We start from the raw sequence: 17,214 nt of genomic DNA, 5'->3' as shown, positions 1-17,214 counted from the left end.
GGGGCACAGTAGGGGCTCGCAGAAGAGCAGAGGTCACAGTATGTGGTCACAGAGGAGCAGAGGGCACAGTAGGTGCTTGCAGAAGAGCAGAGGGCATAGTATATGGTCACAGAAGAGCAGAAAGCACAGTTGATGCTCACAGAAGAACAGAAGGCACACGCAGAAGAGCAGAGGGCACAGTAGGGGCTCGCAGAAAAGCAGAGGGCACAGTAGGTGCTCGCAGAAGAACAGAGGTCACAGTATGTGGTCGCAGAGGAGCAGAAGGCACAGTAGGTGCTCACAGAAGAACAGAAGGCACAGTAGGTGCTCGCAGAAGAGCAGAGGTCACAGTAGGTGCTCACAGAAGAACAGAAGGCACAGTAGGTGCTCACTGAAGAAAAGAGGGCACAGTAGGTGCTCGCAGGAGAGTAGAGGGCACAGTAGGTGCTCACAGAAGAATAGAAGGCACAGTATGTGCTTGCAGAAGAGCAGAGGGCACAGTAGGTGCTCATAGAAGAGCAGAGGGCACAGTAGGTGCTCACAGAAGAACAGAGGGCACAGTATGTGGTTGCAGAGGAGCAGAGGGCACAGTAGGGGCTCGCAGAAGAGCAGAGGGCACAGTATGTGGTCGCAGAAGAGCAGAGGGCACAGTAGGTGCTCACAGAAGAACAGAAGGCACAGTAGGTGCTCGCAGAAGAGCAGAGGGCACAGTAGGTGCTCACAGAAGACCAAAGAAGGCACAGTAGGTGCTCAGAAGAGCAGAGGGTGCAGTAGGTGCTCGCAGAAGACCAGAGGGCACAGTAGGTGCTCGCAGAAGAACAGAAGGCACAGTAGGTGCTCGCAGAAGAACAGAAGGCACAGTAGGTGCTCAGAAGAGCAGAGGGGACAGTAGGTGCTCGCAGAAGAGCAGAGGGCACAGTATGTGGTCGCAGAAGAGCAGAAAGCACAGCAGATGCTCACAGAAGAACAGAAGGCACACGCAGACGAGCAGAGGGCACAGCAGGGGCTCGCAGAAGAGCAGAGGGCACAGTAGGTGCTCACAGAAGAACAGAAGGCACAGTAGGTGCTCACAGAAGAGAAGAGGGCACAGTAGGTACTCACAGAAGAACAGAAGGCTCAGTAGGTGCTCACAGAAGATCTGAGGGCACAGTAGTTGCTCACAGAAGAACAGGGGGCACAGTAGGGGCTCGCAGAAGAGCAGAGGTCACAGTATGTGGTCAAAGAGGAGCAGAGGGCACAGTAGGTGCTTGCAGAAGAGCAGAGGGCATAGTATATGGTCACAGAAGAGCAGAAAGCACAGTAGATGCTCACGGAAGAACAGAAGGCACACGCAGAAGAGCAGAGGGCACAGTAGGGGCTCGCAGAAAAGCAGAGGGCACAGTAGGTGCTCGCAGAAGAACAGAGGTCACAGTATGTGGTCGCAGAGGAGCAGAAGGCACAGTAGGTGCTCACAGAATAACAGAAGGCACAGTAGGTGCTCGCAGAAGAGCAGAGGGCACAGTAGGTGCTCACAGAAGAACAGAAGGCACAGTAGGTGCTCACAGAAGAACAGAGGGCACAGTAGGTGCTCGCAGGAGAGTAGAGGGCACAGTAGGTGCCCACAGAAGAATAGAAGGCACAGTATGTGCTTGCAGAAGAGCAGAGGGCACAGTAGGTGCTCATAGAAGAGCAGAGGGCACAGTAGGTGCTCACAGAAGAACAGAGGGCACAGTATGTGGTTGCAGAGGAGCAGAGGGCACAGTAGGGGCTCGCAGAAGAGCAGAGGGCACAGTATGTGGTCGCAGAAGAGCAGAGGGCACAGTAGGTGCTCACAGAAGAACAGAAGGCACAGTAGGTGCTCACAGAAGACCAAAGAAGGCACAGTAGGTGCTCAGAAGAGCAGAGGGCGCAGTAGGTGCTCGCAGAAGACCAGAGGGCACAGTAGGTGCTCGCAGAAGAACAGAAGGCACAGTAGGTGCTCAGAAGAGCAGAGGGGACAGTAGGTGCTCGCAGAAGAGCAGAGGGCACAGTATGTGGTCGCAGAAGAGCAGAAAGCACAGCAGATGCTCACAGAAGAACAGAAGGCACACGCAGACGAGCAGAGGGCACAGCAGGGGCTCGCAGAAGAGCAGAGGGCACAGTAGGTGCTCACAGAAGAACAGAAGGCACAGTAGGTGCTCACAGAAGAGAAGAGGGCACAGTAGGTGCTCACAGAAGAACAGAAGGCTCAGTAGGTGCTCACAGAAGATCAGAGGGCACAGTAGTTGCTCACAGAAGAACAGGGGGCACAGTAGGGGCTCGCAGAAGAGCAGAGGTCACAGTATGTGGTCACAGAGGAGCAGAGGGCACAGTAGGTGCTTGCAGAAGAGCAGAGGGCATAGTATATGGTCACAGAAGAGCAGAAAGCACAGTTGATGCTCACAGAAGAACAGAAGGCACACGCAGAAGAGCAGAGGGCACAGTAGGGGCTCGCAGAAAAGCAGAGGGCACAGTAGGTGCTCGCAGAAGAACAGAGGTCACAGTATGTGGTCGCAGAGGAGCAGAAGGCACAGTAGGTGCTCACAGAAGAACAGAAGGCACAGTAGGTGCTCGCAGAAGAGCAGAGGTCACAGTAGGTGCTCACAGAAGAACAGAAGGCACAGTAGGTGCTCACTGAAGAAAAGAGGGCACAGTAGGTGCTCGCAGGAGAGTAGAGGGCACAGTAGGTGCTCACAGAAGAATAGAAGGCACAGTATGTGCTTGCAGAAGAGCAGAGGGCACAGTAGGTGCTCATAGAAGAGCAGAGGGCACAGTAGGTGCTCACAGAAGAACAGAGGGCACAGTATGTGGTTGCAGAGGAGCAGAGGGCACAGTAGGGGCTCGCAGAAGAGCAGAGGGCACAGTATGTGGTCGCAGAAGAGCAGAGGGCACAGTAGGTGCTCACAGAAGAACAGAAGGCACAGTAGGTGCTCGCAGAAGAGCAGAGGGCACAGTAGGTGCTCACAGAAGACCAAAGAAGGCACAGTAGGTGCTCAGAAGAGCAGAGGGTGCAGTAGGTGCTCGCAGAAGACCAGAGGGCACAGTAGGTGCTCGCAGAAGAACAGAAGGCACAGTAGGTGCTCGCAGAAGAACAGAAGGCACAGTAGGTGCTCAGAAGAGCAGAGGGGACAGTAGGTGCTCGCAGAAGAGCAGAGGGCACAGTATGTGGTCGCAGAAGAGCAGAAAGCACAGCAGATGCTCACAGAAGAACAGAAGGCACACGCAGACGAGCAGAGGGCACAGCAGGGGCTCGCAGAAGAGCAGAGGGCACAGTAGGTGCTCACAGAAGAACAGAAGGCACAGTAGGTGCTCACAGAAGAGAAGAGGGCACAGTAGGTACTCACAGAAGAACAGAAGGCTCAGTAGGTGCTCACAGAAGATCTGAGGGCACAGTAGTTGCTCACAGAAGAACAGGGGGCACAGTAGGGGCTCGCAGAAGAGCAGAGGTCACAGTATGTGGTCAAAGAGGAGCAGAGGGCACAGTAGGTGCTTGCAGAAGAGCAGAGGGCATAGTATATGGTCACAGAAGAGCAGAAAGCACAGTAGATGCTCACGGAAGAACAGAAGGCACACGCAGAAGAGCAGAGGGCACAGTAGGGGCTCGCAGAAAAGCAGAGGGCACAGTAGGTGCTCGCAGAAGAACAGAGGTCACAGTATGTGGTCGCAGAGGAGCAGAAGGCACAGTAGGTGCTCACAGAATAACAGAAGGCACAGTAGGTGCTCGCAGAAGAGCAGAGGGCACAGTAGGTGCTCACAGAAGAACAGAAGGCACAGTAGGTGCTCACAGAAGAACAGAGGGCACAGTAGGTGCTCGCAGGAGAGTAGAGGGCACAGTAGGTGCTCACAGAAGAATAGAAGGCACAGTATGTGCTCGCAGAAGAGCAGAGGGCACAGTAGGTGCTCATAGAAGAGCAGAGGGCACAGTAGGTGCTCACAGAAGAACAGAGGGCACAGTATGTGGTTGCAGAGGAGCAGAGGGCACAGTAGGGGCTCGCAGAAGAGCAGAGGGCACAGTATGTGGTCGCAGAAGAGCAGAGGGCACAGTAGGTGCTCACAGAAGAACAGAAGGCACAGTAGGTGCTCGCAGAAGAGCAGTGGGCACAGTAGGTGCTCACAGAAGAAGAGAAGGCACAGTAGGTGCTCAGAAGAGCAGAGGGCGCAGTAGGTGCTCGCAGAAGACCAGAGGGAACAGTAGGTGCTCGCAGAAGAACAGAAGGCACAGTAGGTGCTCAGAAGAGCAGAGGGGACAGTAGGTGTTCGCAGAAGAGCAGAGGGCACAGTATGTGGTCGCAGAAGAGCAGAAAGCACAGCAGATGCTCACAGAAGAACAGAAGGCACACGCAGAAGAGCAGAGGGCACAGTAGGGGCTCGCAGAAGAGCAGAGGGCACAGTAGGTGCTCACAGAAGAACAGAAGGCACAGTAGGTGCTCACAGAAGAGAAGAGGGCACAGTAGGTGCTCACAGAAGAACAGAAGGCACAGTAGGTGCTCACAGAAGATCAGAGGGCACAGTAGTTGCTCACAGAAGAACAGGGGGCACAGTAGGGGCTCGCAGAAGAGCAGAGGTCACAGTAGGTGCTGACAGAAGAACAGAATGCACAGTAGGTGCTCGCAGAAGAGCAGAGGGCACAGTAGGTGCTCACAGAAGAAGAGAAGGCACAGTAGGTGCTCAGAAGAGCAGAGGGCGCAGTAGGTGCTCGCAGAAGACCAGAGGGCACAGTAGGTGCTCGCAGAAGAACAGAAGGCACAGTAGGGGCTCACAGAAGAGCAGAGGTCACAGTATGTGGTCGCAGAGGAGCAGAGGGCACAGTAGGTGCTTGCAGAAGAGCAGAGGGCACAGTATATGGTCGCAGAAGAGCAGAAAGCACAGTAGATGCTCACAGAAGAACAGAAGGCACACGCAGAAGAGAAGAGGGCACAGTAGCGGCTCGCAGAAGAGCAGAGGGCACAGTAGGAGCTCGCAGAAGAGCAGAGGGCACAGTAGGGGCTCGCAGAAGAGCAGAGGGCACAGTAGGTGCTCGCAGAAGAGCAGAGGGCACAGTAGGTGCTCACAGAAGAGCAGAGGGCACAGTAGGTGCTCACTGAAGAACAGAAGGCACAGTAGGTGCTCACAGAAGAGCAGAGGGCACAGTAGTTGCTCACAGAAGAGCAGGGGGCACAGTAGGGGCTCACAGAAGAGCAGAGGGCACAGTATGTGGTCGCAGAGGAGCAGAGGGCACAGTAGGGGCTCACAGAAGAGCAGAGGGCACAGTATGTGGCTGTAGAGGAGCAGAGAGCACAGTAGGTGCTCGAAGAGGAGCAGAGGGCACAGTAGGTGCTCACAGAAGAGCAGAGGGCACAGTATGTGGTTGCAGAGGAGCAGAGGGCACAGTAGGTGCTCGAAGAGGAGCAGAGGGCACAGTAGGGGCTCACAGAAGAGCAGAGGGCACAGTATGTGGTCGCAGAGGAGCAGAGGACACTGTAGGGGCTCACAGAAGAGCAGAGGGCACAGTATGTGGTCGCAGAGGAGCAGAGGGCACAGTAGGCACACCATTTCATTATTTTGAGAACTGTGTTGAAGGCAAAGAACATCTTTGCAGAAATAGTTTAGCAGAGCTCTCAGGTTTCCCAGGTGCACGCATGTATGGCTCATCTAGTCCAGATGTTTTGTTTGCATCGTGATAATTATAGTCCTGGGTATATAAAGCAGATAAGCAAGACTACAAGTCCAAGAATAAATGAACTGGGGGCCATATTTATGGCCAAGAGAAGCAGTGCAGCAAGTCACCTCACTGCGCTGAGTCATAGGGACTGGAATGAGACGTATTTATCCCAATATGGCATATTCCTGTCTGTTCCCCAGCACTGGCGCACAATGGGCTGCCTGGTGGCAACTCAGGCCCCCTTGCTCCATGGGGCAACGGTACCTCTGTTGCATATAGGCTTGTTTGTGTGCAAGAAGGGGCACCTTCCTGCACAAACACAGCACCCGAGGCTTTTTCACCTTTCTGTGTGGGCTGCAGATTGCAGCACTCGCAGAAAGAGGAAAAAACTCGAAGAAATAAATATATTTCTCATTTCGTCTCACCTGGGAAGGTGTAGGGTTTTGGTGCATTCCCAGGTCCACCACATATGGTAAATCTGGGAATGCACCAACATCCATGGATGTTGTGAGGGAACACCCATGCAACAACCATGGAGTGCCTTCCTGCGGCAAAGTAAGGCAACGCAGCGATTTGTGCTGTGTTGCTTTACTCCAGATTAATGAAGCCACTCAGGGTACACAAGGTGGCCTTGCATGGTTCATAAATGTCATTTTTTATTTGTGTCACTCTTGCATGGTTGCAAGAGGGACTCCATGGGGCTCCTAACTAAACCCTTGGGAGTGTGACCTTCAAACCCTTGGACCTGGGAACCTGGAAGCACTTCCTGAAGCAGAAAGCATTTGGTCTTGTTTAAAAAATGTTCTGGTTTGCATTATTGTGAAGAGGAAACCATCCATATATTGCTTACTAAAGGCTTTGTCTGGGCAAAGCTTCAAAATCATAGACTTTGCAGCTTTTTCTGTAAACTTTTCCAGATTCATAAATAAAATAAACAGGTGGTAAAATTATGCCCTCGCTCTGCAGCAGGAGCGCTGTCACGCCCAGGCATGGTCTGGAGCATACCACTCTGCAGCCAAGCACCATGCTCTCTGTGGCACCGTTCTCTGTCTCTTCCACCCCCCCCCCAAGACCCCACATGCTGGGAACATCCACATGCAATGGAGATGACAAGGCATGCAGCAGCTGCTGTGTTTCCCCGCTGACACTCAGCTGACAGTGTGGCGACAAAATTATTAGCAGTCTGATGTTCCATCCATGAGACTTTCGGCTGTTTACTCTCTGAACAGTCACACGTCAAAATGTTCTTGACTCATGCTGTGCTGACTGTCGTTGAGCACACCAAGGCCTAGATGTACTACGCCTTTGCCTTGCGTCACACAAGGCAACGCCTGGGCCCATACTTATGAAACCGCGGCGCATCAGAGCTGATGCGCCACTTTTTCTGCGCCCCCTCCTACCGGCACCTAATGACACCATGGATGAAAAGTATTTACAATACGGCGCACCGTGGCGGTCGTTAGCACAATAACATCCACATTTTTCACTATATTGTGGCGCTTTGCAGCACTAGTGTCAAAAATGTTGACGTCAGTGTAGCAAAGTGCAAGAAGGCCCATAGGTTTCTATGGGTGCGTCGTTTTAACTCCTGCTCTGAGTAGGCGTTAGAAATGACGCCAAACATCGTGCAGTGAAATCCGTAAAATGTCACTGCACCATTTTTGCGGGCCTCCTAAAGGGGGCACGCCCCCCCCCTGCATACATTATGCCTGGCTCAGGCATACTGAGGCGCAAGGGGTTACAAAGAGGCGCAATGCAAGCATTGCACCACTTTGTAAGTATGGCAGGGGAAAAGGCCACCTTAGCACCGCATTAGTGTCAAAAAAATGACGCTGAGGGGCTCTTAAATATGCCCCCTCGTTTTGTAGAATTTACAAAACCACGCAAGGATTGATTTGCGTGGCCTTGTTGGCTTTGTAATGAAATGTAGCACAATGCAAAGAATCCGACCCCCTCGCCTGTCCCTAACACGTCCTCCCCAGAGTGGTCGCTGGTACCCTAAATATTTGGTGGGGCAACCAGCTGTTTAGAAATCGACTCCGGGTCACTGACACCTTGTCCTGCTAAAGGGAACACAGCATTGAGCATCTCATACAAACGGACATTCCTAACATCCCCCAAATAACAATAGCGGGGTCATCGAATCACAGGGCCCATTTGCTGGGTGATTCCAGACTGTTTTGGGGGTTGAGGTGGGAAATGAGTGACCTTGTGCACCCATTCGCGTCGCCTTGATTGCCCCTGGGTCTTTGTGCACTGCGACCCCTACGGGAGGCCAAAGTACTGCAGTGGAGACGCCGAGCCCGGGACTTATGGAGCACATGCAATTAAACTAAATGTAGCCAATAACCAGGGTATCCACCGAAAACGAAAGTGCATAAATGACTCCATGTGAAATAATTTACCAAGTGTCTGCCCTGATAGCGTGGCACGGGTACAGGACGCCGCGCCCCCTTCAACACTTGACATTGAATCATCCCATAATGTGCTTCAGCGCCCAGAGTGGGCAGGAAGCGCTATTGTTGTACTGTACTGCGTCACGAGGGGGAGTATCCCCCATAGACACTACCCCGGGCACTTTGTAGAAATCATGCAAACGGTATTTACACCCAATTTCTGTGCATTATTGCCCTTGTTTACACGTGCAGGGACAATTGTCAACAAGTGAACCCTAGTGGTGACGGCCAGTGTGAGTTCTGGGCCGGAGGCGTGCAGTTTGTGCTCAGCTGCTAATGCGAGCTGGGCTCGAGCGCTTTCAACATTAACCCGCGGATTTAAAGGTCAGACTTTACGCTATTATGTCAGAGGCTGGGGTGACATTGTGATTTCTGTCCTGAGGTTAAGGCGTGGCTGCGGGGCATCTCCAGAATCCTAATGTAAACTGAGAATTGTAATAAGGGATTTAGGGCAAGATTACGATCATGGCGGATAGAATACTCCGTCACAAAGTGACGGATATTCCGTCCGCAGCTTTACAATCACCATAGGCCATAATGAGATCACAATACGGTGGGCGGGATGTCTGTTACATTTGTAACTGAGTAACTCGTCCGCCAAGATCATAATCAGGCCCTAATTCTGTACCCCATGACAAAACGTATACATGCTACGATACAACCCTCGCACTCATTCCTGAGGCTTCAGGCTCTCTTCACTAAGGCCCGCAGGATAGCGGCTGCCGGGCACTTTGTTATAGCTCCTCAGGGCAGGGATTACACAGAGGTTTAAACTGCTGCATGATGTCTGGGCCCCTGCTCCTCTCATATGGCTTCTCCAACTCCCAAACGGCAAATCATTTGTAAATAAATAGTAACTGTATCAGGTCGTCCCTGGACCTGTGCAGCAAAATGAGGGCCGAGCCTGGGGCAGCACACTGTGGGTGCCAGTCTCCACCATGGGGCTTGGGGGCCAACCAGGACTGACTTCAAAATGACCTTGCCTATAAAATGCTGCATGAAACTGAACGCGTGCACGTGTGCCCCTTCCATTTTATCACATGTGGCTGACAGACGCCGAGCACTAGGTCTGGTTCTAAAGGACTCCTTCCCTGTCCCAAGATGTAAAATAAAACGTACTTACCCACTCCGCTGCTAGTCTCTGCAGCAGTTGAATTCCCCACACCAATCCAGAAGGTGCTCTCATGCTGCTGATAATGTTCAGCAGCATTAAAGCCGCGCCAGGATTGGCTGGAACGGGCTGCCTTGACCTTGCTGCAGGCACTGGAGGTCTGTGCCTGTTCTCCACCCACCTGTCGTAAAGAGCTGGGTGAAGAGGTTTGCAATGCGCGTGTCAGACTGACTGTCGCTAGACAACCGGCCAAAATGACATGCGCAGTGTAAACTGCTGGAGTGAGCACCCTCTCCTGCTGCCAGTCAGCAGCAGTGGCTCCACCCCTGAATGCGGCTCAGCTGGGGAATGGGAAAAATAAAATGGTAATAAATTCATTTTATTATCTTTTATTTTTCACCTTTACAGCAACGGCAGCAGGGGGGTGACTCTCCTCTGCTCTAATAAAGGGGGCGCGTCTGCCTCCCCATCCTGAACCACCCGCCCCTCCCTGCCTCTTTTGGGGCTAGTCCAGACCTAAAAAAAGGGAATGCCATCTTAATTCCTCAGAATATGTAAGCAAATGTACATACTATTAGCTTAATAGAGTTCCCGAAGGGAGTGCCATCAGTGTGAACACTACGATCGGATAATCTTAGGTCCTGGAGAAAGCCTACTTACCTGCCAAGGAGAAAAATGGCTGAAACATCTATACCACATTTGTGAGATGTGATGATGTGTCCCTGTGAGACGTGTCCCTGTGAGACGTGAGGTTGTGAAATGTGTTCCTGGCACTTCCAACTGTTTTTTCCCTTAACCTCTCCTGGTTTTATTTGTTATTAAAATTGTATTCCTCAGGGATAGGAGGTGATTTAAACTACTCTGACTGATCTCACCATAATCCTGTAGCCAGAGACTCTTCCTCCTGGTGGAGGCAACACCTACCTGGACTACCCTATATTCAGGTAGGAGGCCCGATGAAGATGCAGTCTGCTACAAGTACATCAGTGGATAGCGTATGCACTGCGGATAGACACTAGTGAGTGAGAGTCTCCAAAAACAAACGAAAAATCACGAGACTCTGGATTCCGAGACTCTGGATTCCTTGCCGGTGTGGGTCCACTCGCCTCTACAGGCTGGCCTGCATCACACACTGCGCTCTTGACTCTGCCCCCACTCTGGCTCCCATCTTAAGACTGCCAGTGACAGTCCCAGAGTGCAGATTCCTACCTTTTTAGCAGTCCTCATTAAAAAAATTAAAGCCCTCTAAAAAATGATGGCCTTCATTTACGGGGATTTGGCATAGGGCAGGGCAGCACGTCACCTCGCAGTGCTGCTCTACGTCAAAGTGAAAGGGCAGGAATGCCCCGTATTTATCCAATATTGTAGATTCCAGTCCTTTCCCTCTGCACTGGTGCCATTTCGGCAGACTAGCACCAAGGCAGGCACCTTTGCACCATGGAGCAAGAAGGACAGTGTTGCATGCAGGTTTAACTGCAGGAAGGGGCACCTTCCTGCACAGGAGCAATCAATAAAGGCGTTTTCTCTAATCCCTTGGCGCCTTCAGGTTTGTTTCATTGTTCTGTTTCTCACACCTGTTTTAATGTGAAGTGACCTGTCACTCTCTGTGTCCAGCCTTGGGTCGAGCACAGTGCTCAATTTGTAAATAAAAACGTGCCTTGCCCAATGCTCTCCTCTGAAATACGTGGCTGCTGCATCTAAATTTGCGAGTACAGGATATTGAGGCAGCTAATCGTGAAGCCATCTCGGGCCTCTTCAATCCATTTACAGCCCCTCCCTGCCCCTTCAGCTCACTCTTGCAGCTTTCTGCTTTCTCCCTTTGTGGAGCTTTTTCGTTTTTATCTTCCTCAGTCATCCCATTTGTGTCTTTTGATTGCAGTAAATGCTTAAGGCAGAAACATAAGTGTCGATCCTCAAAAATAAGTGCTGTTTCCCTCCACCAGAAACAACAAGCACAAATTAAGCACTGGTCCAGTGCTTGAGTTAGGAAACACAAATAAATAAATAAACATTTGAAGTTCCCTGATGTCACCCGACTCTGCGAGTTTAGGAAGTCACTTGCCCCAACCCTATTCATCTTTTCCCAGGTGTGTGCGTGAATAGTCCCCGGTGGAAACCTAAATCGTCAGCCAAGATGTCCTTGTGTTTGAATGGTTGAATATTCAAAGGGCTCTCTGCAGAATGATTCTGTGAATTCCATTAGTAAATGTTTCTCGTTTGCACTGAACTTTAAAAAGTGCTATTACAAGGTTAATTGTCCTTTTACTCCTGTGCCCTGCCTTCCCTCCGTTCCCCATCATCCCCTTGCATTAGAGAACTCACTGGGGCTTTTGGGGTGCGTCAGACACTTTGCTGAAAGTGCCAAGGGCAGCAGAAGTGACGTCACGCACCTCCTGACTCCCTGGGTTATGTAGTTGTCTGACTTTTCAACAACCTCCCATTTGCCACTGAGGGGCCAAGTGAGGGGGCGGAACGGACCAACAGGAAGTAAAGAAGCCCCTCAAATCTCCCTTTGCTTTCTGTTCTGCAGCCTGCATGACCCTTGAGTCCAGGGGTAGAGGAAGTGACATCACACGCCCTTTGACCTCCACTTTCACTCACACACATATACTCACATCACACTTACACACTCTCTCTCACATAAACACACACTCAGCGCAAGCACACACACAACATACAGCTGCCATGGAAGAACACATTCCAGGTAATTGTACTCCATTTTTATTACACTAATAGTGAATAATAAATTATTAGTTACTATTAGTGTGACAACAAATTGGTAGAAATCAAAGAGAGTGGAGCCCCAACTGACGTCCATAAGGAGGAGCTGCCCCTGTGTTCCAGGCACTGATTTTGCCACCTCTGAGGCCAGGGGTCCAAAGGCAGTGCCAGGGGTCGCAAGGGACAAGCCAGGGGTCGCAGTTGCGACCCCTAAATGACGTCCATGGGTAGCTATTGGGCAGCACCAGCATGCCCAGAGTAGCCACACGACCACCGGGCTTTTTCCCGCTGTGCTGCCGGGGTGGGGCCCGGTTTCACTGTGGGTGGGGGCTGTATTTTTTGCTGGGTGCCAAGCTGGTAGGATTTCCTGCTTGCAGAGCTTCAGTGCTTCACAAAGCAAAACAAATGGGGTTTAAAGCGGGTCCAGTCAGGCCGCCCCTCTTACAAACCATTTGTTTGAGCAGCAATAACCTTCAGGGAGAAGGGGGCAGAGGGGTCTGCTGTGGCTTGGCTCACAAAGTCCAGTAAATGTGTAATGAAGACTGTAAAATTCAAAACAATGAATTTCTTTATACTGTGGTGGAGGACCAAGAGGAGTGGTGTGCACTGCTGTCAGTGCGCATGTTGATTTGGCCGGCCATCTTAGGCGGCCAGACCGGCATGCGCACTGACATCTCTCCAACAGAGCTGCATTGCTGGGTGGAGAACAACAGCAGACACAGGCTCCAGTCCCCCTGTTAGCGCAAAACCAGCCTGCTCTGCCCAATACCGGCGCTGCTCTCAAGGGTGTTACCTGCTTGAGAGCAGCATCTGAATTGACCGTAGAGGAATCTGGGAGCCTCAGCCTGTGAGCACACGCACAAGAAGAATGGTGTGCGACAAACAATGAGAGCCAGGTGCTTTTTTCTTTTCTTATTACCCCCCCTCCTCCCACTCTCCCCGTGCCCCACTACCTTCCCCTTACTCAGGCCGCTACTGGTCAGGGTGATGAAAGGTGAGTGTAGGGGGACACGAAGCAGATGTGGACAACAAATCAAGCATTCACATAACTTCTGCCTGCCAGCGATGCTCTGCTCTCATACACCAAGAATTAAAGACAAATCATTAACTTCTAATGCAAACCATGAAAGGGAAAGAGATACGCATCTGGTGGCTAAATTGCAAAATGTGAAACCAGAAAACCTGGCATCAGTCCCGGCTTCACCGTTTGACCAAACTGTGTGATCCTAGGCAATTGGTTAATTCCACTTTGCCTCCTTTTTCTTCATTAGCACATATGAGAGCTCCTTGAAAACACAAGAGTTCAGGACCTGTGCTATACAAATCCTTCTCTTGTGTTTGAGTGAATAAACTATAATATTGTTCCAGTTATATAAAATCGAGGCTACACATAAGGTGCACCTGAAAAATGGCTTGCCTCTTGGTTCAATAATGGCATTGTTTTCAGAATGGGGCCGGCATGGATGTTTCCAAGATCATGTTTGACAACTATCACTGCTAATAACTGCCTCAATGCAGTGATATAATCTGCTCTAGAAGGATAAAACGCTCATGCATGTTGATAACATACACTGTTTTGAAGTTTGCAGAGATTTTATCAAGCTTTTCCATGATAAATGCAAGATGTCTTTAACATTAAAGTTGTTCCTAAAGATAAGTTTTCTAGGCCACTTAGTTTATGTGTGAATAAAGTGTGCCCTTTTCACAGCCTTCTGAATGTTCCAGCTCTGTCAAGTGAACAGCAGCCCCATGCTGCAGTTCACCAGGGGGCACGGTTAAAGTCCAGGAGGGCCGCATGTGGCCCTCGGGCCGTACTTTGAGTATCCCTGCTATAGATGGAGCAACACTGCACTACTTTGTGTGCAGAGCAGCCTCTGAACTGAGGTATTTAGATCTGCTATCACATGATGACGAAAAACGAGGCACTGTGAATAAAAGTAATTGCCTCGGATCAAACAATATTGTCAGCTGGTTCCCAAGGATTCCTGGCTTCATATTGTGCAATTCAGCCATGACATGGTTATTTCTTTCTCTCTCCCATTTTAGATCAAAGCCTGATACTAAATCAGTGCACTGTGTTACGTTTTCACAAGGATTGGCTGGGGCAGTGTTTGGGCCATGCAATGTTTCAATGCAGAAGCTAAAATGAAAAGCAGAGGGTCCACTCCTGGCCAGTGCTTTGAGACAATTTGCTTCAGGTTTCTAAAAGTCTTCATTCGTTGTTCTCTATACTTGAATTAATTCATCCACCTGCTCCTCGCCCATCCAGCTATTCATTCATTGAACCATGCAGCCATATCTCAAATCTCCATCTACTGATTCAATGATTGAACAAGGTCTTATAATGGAAAGCATATTGCAAAAAACATTTCGACATTTTTTCTTAAATTTGGTGGGGGTGAACCCCCCTCCCCCCCACACACACACACAAACTCCACTTGCTGTGGTCAGTCGCGCTCACTGCGCTCGATCCCTATGTGCATTATGAACAGGTGCGCAACACCCATTGGGCAGAGAGGGCTTTAGCCCCACCCACCCCCACATCAGCCTCCATGGACTGGGCTAAGCTTGTCAGTCAGGGCGCCAAATGCCATCTCACCTAGGGAGCTGGCCTAGCCTTTAGAGGCCATTTACAGCTCATCCACCCTTCATTGTCTCTTTGAATAGCTCCCCGTGCCCCTGCAGCCCCCGATCTTTCTGCCTAATCGAGATATCGGCATAAAAAACACACCAAAGCAAGCTAAATGTTGTGTGTGAAATCAGCAAGGCTCACCCCAACAAACAATGCAAGTTTAAAGCAGTATGCCGGGATTTTGCCTTCTCAATTAAATTTAACTAAGGTAGTCATTACAACCCTGGCGGACGGTGTTAAAGCAGCGGTAAGACCGCCAACAGGCCGGCGGTAAAAAATTTGCAATTACGACCGTGGCGGTAACCGCCAACAAAGACAGCCACTTTAACACTCCGACCGCCACAGTGGTGCAAACAAACAGCGCGGCGGTCACCGCCAACAGACAGGCGGGAGACAATGTACCGACCACACTATTATGACAGGCCAATCCGCCACCTTTTCCGGGGCGGATTCACCGCAGATAAAAACACGGCGGAAACAGGAAATTCGAAGGGAAAACGCTCACCTCTACACACCCCACGAGGAACGAGGACACCATGGACCCGGAACTCCAAATTCTACTTGCGATAGTCTTCCTGCTCCTCTACCAGGAGGACGAACGCCGGTGGCGAAGACCACGGTGAAAACTGCACCTACGACACAGGGGAGGGGGGAGGGAAAAAACAGGGACACACACAAGCAACACCCCCACCCTCACCCACTACAACACACACACTAATGCATATTAATACATCACAGTTACACCCCCCAACCCCCCTGGAAGAATGCAAAGACAATAGAAAATGAGTGTAACCATTGTAATATATTAAAAACAAGTAGGCAAAAATATATAGATACACCATTTACAAAATATATACCAAGCATAGTAGTCCAGGTAGTGCTCCAATTAGGTCAGTGGAACACTGGGCCCACACGGTATGGGCGAGGCCCGCACAAGATCCCTGGCCATGACGGAGAGAACACTGCAGCGGCATCAGAGAGCAACTAAACAGGCACATCAGTGGGAGGGAAAGGGGGGGGCACCTCTGCCGCTTGAGTGCACAATGCCAAATCCACGAGGGGGCCACATGCCCACTGTTAAAACCTGGGGAGTGCAAAGCCACAGTCTCTCAAGTCTCTACAGTGGGTCGGTTGCCCACTGTTCAATCCTGGGGAGTGCAAAGCCACAGTCTCTCAAGTCTCTACAGTGGGTGGGTTGCCCACTGTTCAATCCTGGGGAGTGCAAAGCCACAGTCTCTCAAGTCTCTACAGTGGGTGGTCTGCCCACTGTGCCATCCTGGGGAGTGCAAAGCCACAGTCTCTCAAGTCTCTGCAGTGGTTGGTTCGCCCACTGCTCAATCCTGGGGAGTGCAAAGCCACAGTCTCTCAAGTCTCTACAGTGGTTGGTTTGCCCACTGTTCAATCCTGGGGAGTGCAAAGCCACAGTCTCTCAAGTCTCTACAGTGGTTGGTTTGCCTACTATTCAATCCTGGGGAGTGCAAAGCCACAGCCTCTCAAGTCTCTACAGTGGTTGGTTTGCCCACTGTTCAATCCTGGGGAGTGCAAAGCCACAGTCTCTCAAGTCTCTACAGTGGTTGGTTTGCCCACTGTTCAATCCTGGGGAGTGCAAAGCCACAGTCTCTCAAGTCTCTACAGTGGGTGGGTTGCCCACTGCCATATCCTGGGGAGTGCAAAGCCACAGTCTCTCAAGTCTCTAAAGTGGGTGGTCTGCCCACTGTTCAATCCTGGGGAGTGCAAAGCCACAGTCTCTCAAGTGGATAACAGTCTCCACTGGTTCTGGAGGGGGCCTTGTACCCAGAGTGCTTCATCCTGCTAATGACAGAGGTAGTGGATGGATCTCTCCACTGGTTCTGGAGGGGGCATGGTGCCCAGGATGCTTCATCCTGCTAAGGACAGAGGTAGTGGATGGATCTCTCCACTGGTTCTGGAGGGGGCCTTGTGCCCAGAGTGCTTCATCCTGCTAAGGACAGAGGTAGTGGATGGATCTCTCCACTGGTTCTGGAGGGGGCATGGTGCCCAGAGTGCTTCATCCTGCTAAGGACAGATGTAGTGGATGGATCTCTCCACTGGTTCTGGAGGGGGCCTTGTGCCCAGAGTGCTTCATTCTGCCCGTGACAAACTCAGTAGCGTCAGTGCCCTTGGCGCTCATGGGCCAGCGGTGCTTGAGACGGCAGTGCCCTGTTCAGCGGTGCTTGAGGCGGCGGTGCCCTGTTCAGCGGTGCTTGAGGCGGCGGTGCCCTGTTCAGCGGTGCTTGATGCGGCGGTGCCCTGTTCAGCGGTGCTTGAGGCGGCGGTGCCCTGTTCAGTGGTGCTTGAGACGGCGGTGCCCTGTTCAGCGGTGCTTGAGGCGGCGGTGCCTGTTCAGCGGTGCCTGAGGCGGCGGTGCCCTGTTCAGCGGTGCTTGATACAGCGGTGCCCTGTTCAGCGGTGCTTGAGGTGGCGGTGCCCTGTTCAGCGGTGCTTGAGGCGGCGGTGCCCTGTTCAGTGGTGCTTGAGGCGGCGGTGCCCTGTTCAGTGGTGCTTGAGACAGCGGTGCTTGAGACCGCGGTCTCCATTGCAGGGACTCAGCTGCTGGCGGTCCTTCATGGCCCAGCGGGGCTTGTTGTGGCGGTCCTTCATGGCCCAGCGGGGCTTGTGCTGGCGGTCCTTCATGGCCCAGCGGGGCTTTTGCTGGCGG

This window comes from Pleurodeles waltl, chromosome 3_2 (genome assembly GCF_031143425.1).
Source record: "Pleurodeles waltl isolate 20211129_DDA chromosome 3_2, aPleWal1.hap1.20221129, whole genome shotgun sequence".
Taxonomy (NCBI): domain Eukaryota; kingdom Metazoa; phylum Chordata; class Amphibia; order Caudata; family Salamandridae; genus Pleurodeles; species Pleurodeles waltl.
Note: the sequence above shows the minus strand (reverse complement) of the source record.